Consider the following 17,972-nt stretch of genomic DNA (forward strand, 5'->3'; position numbering starts at 1 on the left):
ATCTTCAGCCACCCTCAAAACAGTAGCTAATCCTTATTTAGCAAGGCACAATACGGGGCCAGGCCGGGTTGGGCTGGTCGTGAGAGGAACCCACCTGGTCAGATCCTTCGTGCACAGCCAGAACATCACCCACTATGCACTAAACCTTAATCTATCAATCGATTTAGAAAATCGAAGGGTAATTTCATTTTCAGGATGTTACAAAGAACAGATTGATGAAGTTTAGGGTGCCATTTTAAAATTGGGACTCTGGTTACAGAAAGAACACAAAGACTGATAAATATTTGAAGTGGTGAAGTCCAAGAATCTCACTGCAAGGAGGAACAAATACTGGTGCTACCGTTGTGGACTGGAAGATCGCTTTGTTGAGCACCTTGGCTCTGTCCACCGCGGTAGCGGGGCTCTCCCAATGTCCACCCATTTCGATTCCCCATCCCATTCTTTTGCTGGCATATCTGTCCATAGTCTCATGCAGTGCTAGACTGAGATCACCTGCAAATTGGAGGAGCAAAATCTCATCTCCCGTCTGGCACCTCCAACTGGATAGCATTAACACGGACTTCTCTGGATTCTGTTAAACCCCACCACCATCTTCATCTTCTTTCCACTAGTTTTTTTTCTCACTCTCTCTCTACCCCCCTTCCCTGTCTCCTTTCTCAGCCAAAATCAATTCTCACCTTTCCTGATCCTCCCCTCCAATTCTTCTACCCTCCTCCCGACTGTAATTCAGAAACCTGCCTGCTTTTTACTTATAGCTTGAAGAAAGATTTATACGGAGGAGTCACATCATGGAGTAGTGGCCGGTAGAGGAATACCAGCCCTCTCCAGAAAAGAAGGAAAAAAGTAAAGAAAAAGCAAAGCCACAGACACACAAACCACAACAAATAAAAAATAAAGGTGTGGAGAAAATGGCACCAAAGAAAGAAAAGCCAAAAATAACTGGAAGAAAAGAAGAGAAAGGTGAAGGCCTTACCTGTACGAAGAAGCAGGGACCTGCTGTGGAGAGAGGAGCCCACTCCCTGAGGTCAGTGGAAACCCCAAGGGGATGTGACCCACCGAGCGCAGGACTACAAGGATGGCTCATGGAGCCAAACAGAGGTGTGCAACCACACACGACAAAGACAACACCGACGGAAGGGGGGGGACCAGCTGTGGAGTTGAACTCCACAGCTTGAACAGCTGAGTAAAACCCAACAGCAGGGCTCCCAGTAAGAAGATACAGAAAATAATGGGAACAAGAAGGCGGAGAATGAAAAAAGGAAATCAGAGACTCAACAGATGACCAGCCTAGAGGAAGAGGACCAACATTAAAACACCATTAATAAAAAAAATACCCAGCAAACTGAGACAAACAGCCCAACAAGAAAGTCAGAAGAGACACAGATACAAGGAAGAGAGGTAGAGGATAGAGGTCCTGGAGTGGACTCAGGGGAAAACCAAGATCCATTCAAGTAAAATTCCTGAGATATACGACGAGAGAAAATATACTGGAGAAGGCAATGAAAAAAATAAGAGAATACAAAAAGCCACTGGAATACAAAGGTCAAAATTTTTTTTTTTTTTTTTAAATATACCCAGGCGTAAGTTTTGAGCTCCTGAAGAAGAGGAAGGAGTTTAACGCAGCAAAATCGATCCTATGGAAAAAAGGCTATAAATTTATGTTAAGATATCCAGCGGTGCTTAAAATAGTTATACCGGGGCAGCAAAGGAGACTATTTTCGGATCTGGAGAAAGCACGAGAATTTGCAGAATGCCTGCAAAACAGACAGAGAGATGAAGAGATGTAACAAGAACAAGAATGACGACAAACTACATATAAAGAAGAAGAATAAAGTATAAGAAATAACTAAGAAAGGGAAGAAAGGAAGTAAGGGGGGAATTAAGAGAGTGAGCTTTGTTATATGTGAAGATAAAAGTCTTTTCTGGAGGGGACTGGGTGGGAGGAAATAACAGTCACTGCGAAATCAGTTGATGCCTGCAAGCGGGTTTGCAATCTAAATGGAGAGGGGAGATGTAGTTGCCTGTCAAGGGACAACTCAGAGGGGGGGGGGGGGGGGGGACTTTTGTGCTTAAAGGAATAGTGGAAATATTTTATGTTTTAGAAGTGTTGTCTTACAATGTGTTCAAAAAAAGAAAGCAGAAATGGATAAGGAGAGAAGGTGGTGATGAGGAAGCAGATAGGAAAGGTAAACAAAGTATGAAATGGCCACGTTGAACTATATGACTTTAAATATTAACAGAATACATAACCAAATCAAAAGGAAGAGGCTGTTAAATTTACTGAAGAAAGAAAAAATTGATATAGCATTCTTGCAAGAAACACATCTAACTGAAGTGGAACACAAGAAATTAAAGAGAGATTGGGTAGGGCAGGTAACTGCAGCATCATATAATTCAAAAGCCAGAGGAGAAGGTATATAAATCAATAAAAATGTACCAATCAAAATAGAGGAGGAAATAATAGATCCAGCAGGGAGGAATATAATGATAAAGTGTCAGATATATTCAGAATTTTGGAATTTGCTCAATGTATATGCACCCAATGAAAAAGATCAAAAATTTATGCAAGATATCTTTGAAGATTGCAGATACGCAGGGGAATATACTGATAGCAGGGGACTTTAACCTTAATTTGGACTCAAAGATGGAAAAAAGACTAGCAGAAATAACAAGGTAACCAAATTTATGGTTAAATCGATGCAGGAAACGCAACTTTTGGATATATGGAGGAGACAACTCTCAAAGGAGAAGGAATACTCATATTACTCGGGTAGACATAAAACATACTCAAGGATAGACCTGTTCCTGTTGTCAGCCCACATCCAAGGGAGATTTAGGAAAATGGAATATAAAGCAAGATTGTTATCTGATCACTCACCCCTGTTATTGGCAATAGAGCTGGAGGACATCCCACTGAGAACGCATAGATAGAGATTAAACTCTATGCTACTTAAAAGACAGGAATTTAGAGAATTTAGTGAATGCCAAATTAAAATGTACTTTGAAATAAATACGGAATCAGTGAAAGTTTATACTATGGGATGCAATGAAAGTGTTCATCAGAGGGCAGATAATAAGTTGTGTAACTAAGATGAAGAAGGACTACAATTGGGGAATAGAACAGTTGGAAAGGGAAATAGCAAGTACAGAAAAAGAATTAGCAATAAAGGAAGATACAACAAAAAGAAGAGAATTGGCAGACAAAAAAATAAAATATGAAACACTACAGACATACAAGGTGGAGAAGAACATAATGAAGACAAAACAGAAGTATTATGAGCTAGGAGAAAAAATGCACAAAATACTAGCTTGGCAGCTTAAGACAGAACAAACTAAAAGAACGGTATTGGCATCAAGGAAAAAGGACAAATAAATTACATAAAATCCAACAGAGATCAACGAAAACTTCAAGGAATTCTACAAGCAACTATATCGAACTGAGAACGAAGGGAAAGAAGACAAAATAGATGAATTTCTAGCTAAAATTGAACTACCGAAATTGCAAGAAGAGGAGCAAAATAAAATAATAAAACTACTTGAAATAGAGGAAATACAGGATATATTAAAAAAACTACCGAACTATAAAACGCCGGGAGAGGATGGACTCCCAATAGAATTCTATAAAACATTTAAAGACTTATTAATTCCTCCTCTCCTGGAAGTAATGAACCAGATTGAAGAAACACAAAACATGCCAGATTCATGCAAAACAGCAATAATTACAGTAATACCAAAGACGGGGAAAGATCCACTAACACCAGCATCGTATAGACCAATATCTCTACTTAACACAGATTATAAGATAATAGCTAAACTATTAGCAAACAGATTGGCCGACTGTGTACCAAAAATAGTAAAACTAGATCAAACTGGATTTATTAAGAAAAGACGAACAACGGATAATATCTGTAAGTTCATTAACTTAATCCATGCAGTACAAGGAAACAAGATGCCAACAGTGGTGTTGCTTTAGACGCAGAGAAAGCCTTTGACAGAGTAGAATGGAATTATTTATTCAAAGTACTACAAAAATTCAGCCTACCAGAGAAATATATTAATTGGATTAAAGCATTATATAAGGGGCCATTGGCGAAAGTGACAGTAAATGGATATATATCAAACCAATTTAACTTAAGCAGATCAACTAGGCAGGGATGTCCACTATCTCCCTCACTGTTCGCGTTAGCTATAGAACCACTAGCAGAACTGATAAGAACAGAAAATAAAATAAAAGGGATAAAAATAGAAGACAAGGAATATAAAATCAGTCTATTTGTAGATGACGTTATAATATACTTAACAGAACAAGAAATATCAATAAAAGAATTACATAGGAAATTGAAGGAATATGGAGAAGTATCGGGGTACAAGATCAACGCAAATAAAAGTAAAGCAATGCCAATGAATAATGCGGATTTCACGAAGTTTAAGAAAGAATCACCATTTAGATGGCAAACACAAGCAATTTGATACCTAGGTATACAACTAGATAATAATCTAGGCCATCTATACAAACTAAATTATCAGCCATTAATGAAGAAATTACAAGACAACTTAGAGCATTGGAAAGACTTACCACTAACACTGAGAGGAAGGGTAAATTGTATTAAAATGAATATCTTCCCAAGGATAGAAAACCTATTTCAATCATTACCAATTCACCTAACAGAGAAATTCTTCAAGGAGCTAAAGAAAATAATAAGGAAATTCTTATGGAAAGGGGGGAAACCGAGGATAGCACTAGATAAATTAACAGAATGGTATAAACAAGGAGGCTTACAACTACCAAACTTTAAGAATTATTATAGAGCCGCTGTAAGGTAAAAACATCAAATGAGTTGGGACCGGAGAAGGAGTCACCCAGTACTAAGGAGTAACAGGATGCAGGTGTGACCTTGTACGCTCAAGGTAAGTGTGGCAATAACAAGATGATGTGCAGCAGACTAACTGAGAAGGGTAGCAGCAGCTTATTCATTGGACAATGTAATGGTATGATAATTTACTAAGTGCGTGTCCTGAGGTATAAAAAACACCACTTGCTGATATCGGGAGAATGCGCCTTCTACAACTAACACTGTTAGTTGCAAGAGTTACAATCCGGTAATAAAGAACCTTGATTTCGACTCAGTCTGGTGTCTGACTCACTCATTCTCGAGCAAAGCAGACCTAACAATTTGGTGACCCCGACGTGATGGGTGAGTGGACACTAGACGACGGTTTCTGTTTTTCTTGACAATCATCTCAGCCGGCTGACAAAAAGGTCCAGAGAAGCCTGTTTTAACAAAATTCTCTCTCTTAAAATCTTTTTGATTGTCAGTAAGAACTGGAGATTGGACAAATTAGACGATCATAATTGAAGGTCGTCACCTGCCAGGATTGTAACCCGTAAGTGTTTACAGACAAAACTATAAAAGTCCTTAAGGTGTTTTAGTGACATTTGATAAGTGCTTCGCCGACAAACTACTAGAGTTTAAAAAGTCTTTGTGACGTTAGAGTCCAATAGAGTGAGAAGGTGGTCTAAGAACAATTGGGGACCTGAGTTTTCTGCCCTAAACCGGTTATTAAGAGGAGAAATCTCCCACGTTAAGGTTGTGCTTTGAAAGAAAACGAAGGTTCAGGCTTATTGGTCTCCATTGTACAAGACTTGCTTATAAATGTCCAGTAGGTATGATAATGTCTGTACACTTGAAAACTTAAGAATTTATTTCCCAAATTCGCCGTGGTGGAATACCAGAGTGGACATTAGAGACCTTGAGACGACAAAAAGAGTACTCAGAGATGCCTGCCTGGTGAACAAGGGCGACGACCAAAGACTGCAAAAGCTGTGTCTGGATCAGGTAGGAGATATCAATGAAAAAGTTGACAGAATCTTAACAGACACACGGTTTATTCGAAATATTTTTGACAAGTTAAATGAAGGTATTCCCAGCATCACCAAGGAGATAAAGTTATGTAAATTCATAGATTTCAGGGAAACTGGACAAAAATATAGCCCAAAAACTTGGTTTCCTAGTTGTAACCTAACTTTCAGACCTCTTTGGGAAAACAGAGAGTGGAAGACGAGCAATCAGAGTATACAGGACAGTCTGAGGTCCACCGGAGGACCAGACTTGGAGACTGTTTCACTAAAAAACTTTTGTCATCCGGCCTGCAAGGAGACATTTTTAAGGGCGATTTTTGTTAATATAGATCCTCTAAACGGACAAGAACCTAAATTAAGAGAGGCATTAGGAAGTGACCCCGCAGCAATGGCTGCATAGTTGCCTGCTAAGACCTTTGACCAAGTTATTAGGGAAATTAATCAGGAATTAGAGAAGCGAAATACCAGTAAAGAGGCATTGGAGAAACAAAGAATTCTCCGAAAATGTGTAGATCGCTGGAGGAAGATGGGGTGGTTACCCGGGAGCGCCGAGATGTTCCTGACAGGTGAGGGAAACAAAATTTTAAAGCGTAGGGTCTTAGATAAGCTGGAAGAAACAAAACGAGACATAGAAAGGAAAATCTTTAATCGAGTGTCTGCACAAAAAAAGATGAGAGACAAGGAGATGCGTTACCACGATGTCCTAGCTCTATTCGAGGAATTTAGTCTCCCTGATAACCCACCTATTATGGCCCCTGTAGAAATAGCTTGTAGACCCCCACCCTATGCATACGTTGAGTCACAAGGTACCCCTGACACCCCAGATGGGACCCAGGAGTCACGTCCCTTATATCCAGATATTGAAACACTGGGACATGACGGGAACATCGGGAATGGGGACACGTCAGTCAAGATGCAGGCCCCTTTACTTAAAATAAAAGGGGGATTAATAGACATCGAGACCCCCGCAGGATCCAAGAAAATAGAAGACTTAGAGACACAGAAAAGGAACATGAAAAAGGTTCAGGATAACGTTGAAAACTTAAACAAAGATGTGATTGTGCTAGGGCAGATAAGTAAGGAACAAAAAGAATTAATGGTAGATGTATTGAGAGAAATGGAAAAGATAACTACAACACTGTCAGCAGAACTCCAAGCTGGAGGAATAGTAATAGGGGCAAAGGACGAAAAGTGTAGTACAGATGAGGAAACGAGATACGGCCCACCATGGGAGGGAAGTAGCACAAGAGAACTCGGGAAGAAGAGTAGACATGCCCGCCTGGACATAGTTAGGACGAAAGAGAAAGACGTGAAACCACTAGACAATGGCCGAAGAAATTATCTTAGAGACAAGCGTGAACGATATACCACCGACTCTGAGACATCAGGACAGTAGTGACGAAGAGGTGTCTGAACAGGGAGGACAAAATAGATGTATTCCAAGAGTAAAGATGGAACAGAAATCCCCAAAATTGAGATATCAATGCCCATTGCTGATCACGGGGCAGGGAAATCAAAAGTATGTACTCTGGTCATGAATGGACTTAGAGAGTCTAATGAAAAGACTTCCTCCATTAAGTAATGGGGCTGGTCGGAGGAGTCACGTGATGGAGTAGTGGCCGGACGGTGAACTCCAGCCCTCTCCAGAAAAGTAGGGAAAAACAAGAGAAAATACAAAGGCACAGAAATAAAAGTTAAAGAAAAGTGAGTATAAAGGTGAAAAGAAGATGGAGACAAAAGGAAAAAAATCAAAATCAACGAAAAGAAGAGAGGAAGAGAAGACAACGGAGGAAAAAGGTGAAGGCCTTACCTGTCCGAAGAGGCCCGCTGTGGAGAGAGGAGCCCACTACTTCAGGTCGGTAGAAAAACAACTACAACAATGGCTCACAGAGCCGAGTAAAAGTGCGCAACCGCGCATGAAAAAAAACACACCGACGGGAGGGGGGACCAGCTGGGGAGTCGATCTCCACAGCCGGCAACGACAGCTGCAGAACACCTGCAGCAAGAAGAGACCACAGAAGACAATGGAAACAAGAAAGAGGAGGAGGAAAGGGCATCCAAGAAACAATAGATGGCCAACCCAGAGGAAGAAGAAGAGGAAGAATACAGTGAAATAGATAAAGGGAAAGGCAAGGTAAAGGATATACTTGCTCTTGTTAGAGGATACATGGAGTCATTTAAAGAATGGCAAACACAGGAATTCAATGATTTAAGAAGAATAAACAACACAGAAAAGAAAATAAATAAAATGGATATGACCTTAACAGAAATGGGGAAAAAAATGGACAAGATGGAAGAACGGGCAATAGCAGCAGAAATGGAGGTAGAAGACTTAAAAAAGAAATTGGAGGAATCTAATAAAAAAACTAAAGAGACACAAGAACTACTAGCTCAAAAAATAGATACAATGGAAAATTATAACAGAAGAAATAACATAAAGATAGTGGGCCTTAAGGAAGATGAAGAAGGCAAGAATATGAGGGAGTTTATAAAAGAATGGATCCCTAAGGCCCTAGGATGTCCAGAACTACAGCAAGAAATGGAAATAGAAAGGGCACATAGAGCATTGGCCCCTAAACCACAACCACAACAAAAACCAAGATCTATTGTAGTAAAATTCCTAAGATATACTACAAGAGAAAAGGTACTGGAGAAGACAATGGAAAAAGTAAAAGAGGGCAACAAACCACTGGAGTATAAAGGGCAAAAAATCTTCATATATCCAGATATAAGCTTTGAACTCCTAAAGAAGAGAAAAGAGTTCAATACAGCAAAAGCGATTTTATGGAAGAAAGGATATAAATTTACACTGAAGCATCCTGCGGTATTGAAAATATTTATTCCAGGACAACAAAACAGACTGTTCTCGGATCCAGAAGAAGCACGAAAATTTGCAGAACAATTACAAAAATAGACTGAGGGATGAAGACGGGTAATGAGAGTAAAAATGATCACGATTGATATGTATGTGGGTAAAGACAAAAATAGACTGAGGGATGAAGACGGGTAATGAAGGTAAAAATGACCACGATTGATATGTATGCAGGTAAAGAGGTATAAGAGTGAATAGAGACAATGGGCATACGTGAAAGTATCTGTAATTAGAGGAAAACAGATAGTATAGACAAGAATTAATAAGGGAAGGTAATGGAATAGAGAGAATAAGGAGGGAATTAAAAGAGTGACCTTTGTGACATATGAAAAGTGAAATCTTTTCTGGGGGGGGCTGGGTGGGGGAAAAGAGCGGTCACTGCAAAATCAGTTGACGCTTGCGAGTGGATTCGCAAATCCAAATGGAGAGGGGAGATGTGGTTGTCCGACAAGGGATAAAGGACAACTCAGGAGGGGAAGGGGAGATTGGGGATAAAGAAGATAGAAATAGGAGAATAAGGAAAATGTTGGATGTTGTAGGAATGTTGTCTGGTAAAGAGTTGAAAATAAGAAAACAGAAATGGAAAAGAAGGAAAGGTAATGATGGAAAAACGGAAAGAGAAGATAAACAAAATATAAAATGGCTACGCTGAACTATATGACTTTAAATATTAATGGAATACATAACCAAATTAAAAGGAAGAAACTACTAAATTTACTGAAAAAGGAAAAAATAGATATAGCATTTGTCCAAGAAACACACTTAACTGAATTGGAGCACAAGAAATTAAAGAGAGATTGGGTAGGACATGTAACAGCAGCATCGTATAATTCAAAAGCAAGAGTAGTGGCTATATTAATTAGCAAAAATGTGCCATTTAAAATAGAAGAGGAAATAATAGATCCAGCAGGGAGATATGTTATGATAAAATGTCAGATATATTCGGAGCTTTGGAATCTACTTAATATATATTCACCTAACGAAGAAGATCAAAAGTTTATGCAAGATATCTTTTTGAAGGTAGCTAATATGCAAGGGAACATACTAATAGGAGGGGATTTCAATCTGAATTTGGATCCAAATATGGATAAAACGGGGAAAAAAATTAACAGGAAGAACAAAGTAACCAAATTTATAATTAAATCAATGCAAGAAATGAAACTTGTGGACATATGGAGGAAACAAAACCCAAAAGAAAAGGAATACTCATACTACTCGACTAGACATAAAACATACTCAAGAATAGACCTATTTTTGTTATGAGCTAGTATGCAGGATAGAGTAAGAAAAACAGAATATAAAGCGAGAATGCTATCGGACCATTCACCCTTAATACTGACAGTAAAGCTAGAGGACATCCCTCCAAGAATGTATAGATGGAGATTAAACCCCATGCTACTTAAAAGACAGGATTTAGGAGAATTTATTGAAAAACAATTAAAAATGTACTTTGAAGTAAATACGGAATCAGTGGAAGATAAGTTTATACTATGGGACGCAATGAAAGCATTCATTAGAGGACAAATAATAAGTTATGCAACCAAGATGAAGAAGGACTATAACCAGGAAACAGAGCAGTTGCAAAAGGAAATAGTAAACATAGAAAAAAAATTAGCAATAAAGGAAGATACAACCAAAAGAAGAGAATTGGCGGATAAAAAAATAAAATATGAAACATTACAAACATATAAGGTGGAGAAGAATATAATGAAGACAAAACAGAAATATTATGAACTAGGTGAAAAAACACACAAAATCTTAGCATGGCAGCTTAAGACAGAGCAAACTAAGAAAATGGTATTGGCAACAAGGAAAAAAGACAAACAAATTACATATAATCCAAAAGAAATTAAGGAAAACTTCAGAGAATTCTATGAACAATTATACCGAACTGAAAACGAAGGGAAAGAAGGGAAAATAGATGAATTTTTGACTAAAATTGAACTACCAAAACTACAAATAGAGGAACAAAATAAATTAACAGAACCATTTGGAACAGTAGAAATACAAGAGATAATAAAAAAATTACCAAATAATAAGACACCAGGAGAGGATGGACTCCCAATAGAATTCTACAAAACATTTAAAGATCTAAAAATACCGCCCCTCCTGGATGTAATCAACCAGATTGATGAGACACAAAACTTACCAGATTCATGTAAAACAGCAATAATTACAGTGATACTAAAACAAGGGAAAGATCCACTCTCACCAGCGTCATATAGACCAATATCTCTGCTAAACACAGATTATAAGATAATAGCTAAACTATTAGCAAACAGATTAGCAGAACAGGTACCGAAAATGGTAAATTTAGACCAAACTGGATTTATCAAAAAAAGACGCACAACAGACAATATTTGTAAATTTATTAACTTAATTCATGCAGTAGAAGGAAATAAAGCACCGGCAGTAGCAGTTGCTTTAGACGCAGAGAAGGCCTTCGACAGAGTAGAATGGAATTACTTGTTCAAAGTATTGCAAAAATTCAGTTTACCGGAGAAGTATATTAATTGGATTAAAGCATTATATAAGGGACCGTTAGCGAAAGTGACAGTAAATGGACATGTATCAAAGCAATTTAACTTAAGCAGGTCAACGCGGCAGGGATGCCCACTATCACCATTATTGTTTGCGCTAGCTATAGAACCACTAGCAGAATCGATAAGAATAGATAATAATATAAAAGGAATAAAAATAAAAGACAGGGAATATAAAATCAGTCTATTTGCGGATGATGTGATAGTGTACTTAACAGAACCAGAACTATCAATAAAAGAACTATATAAGAAATTGAAGGAATATGGAGAAGTGTCGGGATACAAGATAAACATAAATAAAAGTGAAGCAATGCCTATGAATAACGCGGATTTCTCAAAATTTAAGGAGGAATCCCCATTCAGATGGCAAATGCAGGCAATAAGATACCTAGGTGTGCAAATAAACAAAAATTTTGGCCAATTATATAAACTCAATTACAATCCACTAATGAAAAAATTACAGGACGATTTAGAGCATTGGAAAGAGCTACCACTAACACTGATAGGAAGGATAAACTGTATTAAAATGAACATTTTTCCAAGGATACTATACTTATTTCAGGCATTGCCAATACAACTGACAGAAAAATTCTTCAAAGAGTTAAAGAAAATAATAAGGAGATTTTTATGGAGAGGGGGGAAACCGAGGATAGCACTAGATAAATTAACAGAATGGTATAAACAAGGAGGCTTACAATTGCCAAACTTCAAAAATTATTATAGAGCCGCACAATTAAGGTACCTATCAGATTTTTATCAAACAAGGGAAAAACCAGACTGGACGAGACTAGAATTAGATAAAATAGGGGAAAAGATACCTGAACACATATTATATAAATGGGACGAAAAATTGGTACAACATAGAACTTCTCCAGTATTACACCATCTCCTCAATATATGGAAGAAGATTCATGTAGAAAGAAATAAAACAAATTATCAAATACCAAAACTAATATTGACGCAAAATAAGCTACTCCCTTTTACAATAGACAACCTTTCCTTTAGAAAATGGGAAAAAAAAGGGATTAAAAGAATAGAAAATTGTTTTTCAGGAAGTAGATTCTTATCCTTTGAACAAATGAGAGATAAGTACAATATAACTGGAGATACAGCGCTGGCATATTACCAACTGAGATCCTACTTGAAAGATAAATTAGGAAGCAATTTGAGTTTACCAGAGGGAAGTAACCTTGAATATGTGATTACAGATACAATGTTAATCAAAAGATTTATAACAAATATGTATATTAAACTCCAAGAAAAGGAGAATGAGGAAACAAATGGTAAAACTAAACAAAAATGGGAACAAGATTTAAATATAAAGATAAAAAAGGAAACATGGGAGAAATTATGTTCTGGAACGATGAGAAATACAATAAATACGAGACTGCGTATGATACAATATAATTGGTTACACAGACTATACATTACACCACAAAAGTTAAATAAATGGGACCCAACAGTATCTGATAGATGTTTTCGATGTAAAAAAGAAAGGGGAACAACAATTCATGCAATCTGGACATGTGAGAGAGTAGAAAAATTTTGGGATGATCTCAATCAGATATTAAATAAAATAACAGAAAACAATATACCAAAGAATCCAGATATCTTTCTCCTAAGTAACATAAAAAATAAAGAATTTGGAATCGACTTGGAAGATGCACAAAAAAGATTTGTTAAGATAGCCCTAGCCGTAGCAAAAAAATGTATTATGTCAACCTGGAAATTGGAAGATAATTTGAAAATACAACAATGGTATATAGAAATGAATAAATGTATTCCATTAGAAAAAATAACATAGTTTAAGAAATGATATTGAAATATTCGAACAAGTATGGGAGCCTTACATTAAATACAATAGCGAAAACCTACCGGGAACAAACATTACCTAAGTTGATGGAAGGAGAAGAAAAGAAAAGAATGGACTCAGTAGAATTTCTGGTGTATTTTTGTTGAATGACAACATTGTCTGACTGAATTAATGCAACCTAGATTGTATACCTAAAATGGATGAGGGGGGGGTGGGGGGGTGGCTTGGGAGGAGGGAGGGGGGGGAGAAAAAGTCACTGTAAATGTGTGAAAAAGAAAAAGTGTATATCATGGCTATTGTGATTTATGGTGTGAAAAATAAAAAATTTAAAAAATTAAAAAAAAAGTAATGGGGCTGGTCCATGGATTTCTTGTTTCGAGCGAGAAACCTGTCAGGAACAATTAGCACTTGCAGATGTCAGAACTATCATGATAAAAATGAAGGCAGAAGGAGCCCTGAAGCAAATAGAGAGAACACTCAAAAGCGGAAAATTGGGGGATGGCAGAGTGATCAACAAGTACAGGCACCCCAGTATGACGACTATATTTGGGAAGGTGCTGAATTAGATTATTGACGGGGCCCTGGAGAATCAAAAATCACGCCTCCCTGGGAGCCACCGAAAATTTGGGGGACGGTGAATGGAGAAAAAATTGAATTTATGATTGACACAGGGGCAGCAGTAACAACCGTAATTAAACAACCCCCAGGGAGCACATATTCGGGCAAAACATTATCTACAATAGGATTCTCCGGGATAAGGGAAACACAGCCCTATACCGACAACATCGACATGACATTTGGACAACAAAGGGTCAGAGCAACTGTCCTAGTTGTGCCAAGCTGCCCCATTAATTTATTGGCAAGGGACGTTCTTACTAAACTGGGGATAACCATACAATGTTCTGAGAAGGGCCTTCGGTTAACATGCCCAGGGGACACAATACAGAGAGAAGGACAGTTTGTACTAATGACCCCAACCAATGCTTCAGAAGACTCTGTGGAGGTTATTATTTTCTGGAGTCGACTACTGTATGACGAACCAGGCCCAGGTCTGATTAAACAGTATTTTTGAGTGGAGGGCCAGTATTCCCCAGTATGGGGAGTACCAATACCCACTGGATCCCATGCATGTAACATTAAACTATACCATCCACCCGGACCTGGAGTATGAGGAGAGGTGGGACTCTCTAAAAGAAGGAAAGACAGAAATGATACATTGTCCATTTATCTTTGTGGGAAAGGAGGGAATAGCTGCTATGGTTATCTTGTCGGAAGAACAAATGGAGTGGTTCCACATTGATCTGGCAAACGCATTCTTTTGCTAAGTGTACCGCATGTAACCTTGGGAATTGCCAAAGATCACCACGCCCGACAGTTGGGACCGATGGTGAAGGAGGCAATGGGGTGTGAATGCAGGCAGACGGAAGTCCCGGGATATTCCACCTCGGAGGGAGGGAAATTTGTCAGACTGAATATTGAAGCATGGGACCGGGTAGTAAATGAGAAAGTAGAAAGAGACCGACCCATAAAAGGAGAAAATATTGATCACGGGGACTCAGACAAATATCTTTCTGATCTGAGCCCACAGATATGGACAACGGGGCCTTACGATGTGGGAGCAATAAAAGGGGAGGTATTTCTGGAATTAGCTAACCCCAGGCAGAAACCGATATGGAAAAAACAATACAGTTTGTCGCCTAGCCAGGAGGAGGGTATTAGGGGAACAAAAGGAGGGTTAATGGAGACGGGGCTTTTAAGGGCGGCACCAGACAGCATGTGGAACACGCCCATCATGCCTGTCCCAAAACCAGGTAGAAAAGACTGGAGGATGGTACACGACCTCCGGGAAATTAACTCTGCTACCAAGACCATCGGAAGTCCAGTCCCAGACCCATACGTTGCACTTAGGGCTCTGAGTCCAGATCACGAATGTCATTGATCTGGCAAACGCATTCTTTTGCTTAAAATTAGCCGAGGAATGCCAAGACTGGTTCGCTTTCACTTACCAAAAGAATCGGTACACATATACTAGATTACCTCAGGGTTATAAGGACAGTCAGGACTGTTCAATCAGGCCCTTAGTGAAATCCTAGTGAAATTGAAGCTCCCAGAAGATGTTACGCTGATTCAGTATGTAGATGACCTGCTATTAGCAGGAAGAACGGCACATGGGTGCCTAATGAGGACAGCAGTTTTACTCAGGGGCCTAGGTGAGGCAGGGTTTAAAGTAAAGAGGTCGAAATGTCAGATTGGAAGGAGGGTGGTAACTTTCCTAGGAAGACTCAACGGTAAAAATGGTACGGCCATGTCCGAGACACATCGGGAAACGATACTAGGTTATCGAAAACAGACAACAGTACAAGACATGTTAGCATTTTTAGGGCTCTGTGGATACAGTCGAACTTATGTCCCAGGATATGTGAGTTTGACCCAGGGTTTGAGGGAAATGGTCACGGAGATAGGTCACCGAAGGCTTAAGGAACCAGTCAGGTGGAATGTAGAACGCGAGGCGGTTTTCCTGCGTGTTAAATAGGAATTGGGGAAAACGATCAGCCTGGCTAATCCACATTATAGTAAAGAATTCCACTTGGACGTGGCTGAAACTGGGGGCATTGTTAGCTCAGTACTGTATCAGAAGGATAGAGGCCGAAGGAAGGTATTGAGTTACTATAGTTGCAGACTAGACAATGTAGAAAGAGGAAAGGCCCCATGTCTCCGATATCTCGCAGCAGTAGCTAGAACGATACAAAAAAACTGCACATATTGTCCTCTGTCATCCCCTGGTTATTAATACAGACCACAGTGTCTCAGCCCTTTTAATGTCTAGTGCCTTCAGCTTCTCAGCCAACAGATCTATTAAGACCCTTAAGGGTCCTCACATCACCTTCAGGTCGCCAAGGGACAACTATTCCAACATGGCTAGAGGATTGAACTCGGGATTTATGGAGACGCATGACTGTGTAGCAAGAGTCAAGATAGATTCCAAGCTGAGGGAGAAGCTATTTGAGGAACCCATGGAGGAGGTGGATTGGGAGTTACTTACAGACGGAAGTTGCCATAAAAGTTCAGAGGGTAATGTGGCGGGATATGCAGTCTAGTAGAGTCCTCTATCATCTCCCAACCGGCATCAGCACAATTGGCAGAAGTGATAGGGCTCATAAGAGGATTGTAGCTGAGCGAAGGTAAATCGGTTAACATTTATACTGACTCTGCGTATGCTTGGAGTGCAGTCCATATTGAAGCACCAGGCTGGATAAGAAGGGACTTTCGGACTGCAGCCGGACAAAACGTCCGACATGATCTGATTTTACGGAGACTTGTCAGGGCAGTCATGCTTCCCCGGGCTCTAAGCCTAATTAAGGTGGCAGGCCATTCCCTACAAAACACAAAGGAAGGGAAAGGAAACACGGTGGCTGACAGAGCAGCCAAACAGGTTACTGGATATCAAGAACCTATACAGGGGATGATTCTGAGGTCCCATGGCAAAAAAGAAGAATTAGAGAGAAGAGAAAATAGTAGTAAGTTGAGTGACCAAAAAGAGAAGGAGGGAGAGGGACCCCCACCAAATATTGAACACCTGATAGAAATACAGGAAAAAGCTAGCCCAAGTGAGAAAAAGGAATGGATGAAACGGGGTGCTACACGACAGATCATCTATGACAATCGGACAGTACATGTCTGGCGCTCCCCAATAGGTACGATAGTTGCCCCCCGCCAATTACTTCCGCTATTATTTGAAGAAGCACATGGGCCGACTCACATTAGCGCCACCAAAACTTATAATACACTTAAACAACATTGGTGGAATCCCCACTTACGCGAGCACATTGACAACTTTAAAGCTGAATGTACTATCTGCAATGGGCATAACCAAAGGATCACCTTACCCCACCCGCTTTTACGATTTCAAAGTACCGACAGCCCCATAGAAAGAGATCTATATTGACTATACAGATATGGGTACTGACCTTAGGACAAAGGAAAGATACCGATATCTCTTAGTGGCGGTAGATAGGTTCTCACGGTGGGTGGAGGCTGTCCCAATGAAGAGGGAGGATGCGGATAGTGTAATAGGCTGGCTGACGCGAGAGTTGATACGCCGCTACGGGGTCCCCAGCAGAATATGCTCTGATAATGGGTTCCACTTTAAGAATGAGCTGATCCGACAGGTTGAAGAATACTTAGGGATCAAACACCGTTTCGGTAGTGTCTATAGGCCTGAGAGCCAGGGGCTAGTAGAAAGGGCAAACAGGACGATAAAATCCAAATTAGGAAAGGTTTTGGGTGGGACCAGGTTGAATTGGGTCGAGGCATTGCCATTAGTACTGATGTCTATACGACAAGAGAAGGCCAAAGATACCTTCCTGTCACCACACGAGATTCTAACGGGTCGACCCATGCCCGGTCCAAAGACTGATCCAGCCTGGGTAAAGAATTGGGAAGAAAGGGAAGTGGAACTGGACCATTATATGCAGATGCTGGGTAATATGGTTGCTTTAGTTTCACAACAGGTGGCGAATGCAAATAAGGAGAACCCGGACACTGAAGGAGTTCCAGTGAAGGAGGGAGACCTGGTTTATATCCGTAAACCAGGGAAGGTACATTGGACTGAAATTAGATGGACTGGACCATACACTGTTACCGCCGTGACAGATAGGTCGGTAAGAATTGACAAACCAGGGGATAATAATTGGCATCATTTTGCCTTTTGCTCCAAGGCAAAACAACAAGTAGCGAGTATTAGAAAATATGATGAGACTCATGTGGACAATGCCGAGGGCCCTATGGGCATTCCTGCTGATGGGTTGCCAAACAAGCCAACAGAGTAGTTCGGATCCATGCGGGGCCAAAGTTATTCTGAAGATAAAGACAAGGATAGCACCTTCC

At 39.7% G+C, this 17,972-nt stretch overlaps 1 protein-coding gene across 1 annotated transcript in view; it reads right to left on the bottom strand.

The window, feature by feature from the left end:
* The window catches only part of psmb4 (proteasome 20S subunit beta 4), a 45,317-nt gene that overhangs the window by 17,296 nt on the left and 10,049 nt on the right, over positions 1-17,972 (bottom strand). The window lies entirely within an intron of this gene.

The sequence above is a fragment of the Narcine bancroftii genome, chromosome 5 (assembly GCF_036971445.1).
Source record: "Narcine bancroftii isolate sNarBan1 chromosome 5, sNarBan1.hap1, whole genome shotgun sequence".
Lineage (NCBI taxonomy): Eukaryota > Metazoa > Chordata > Chondrichthyes > Torpediniformes > Narcinidae > Narcine > Narcine bancroftii.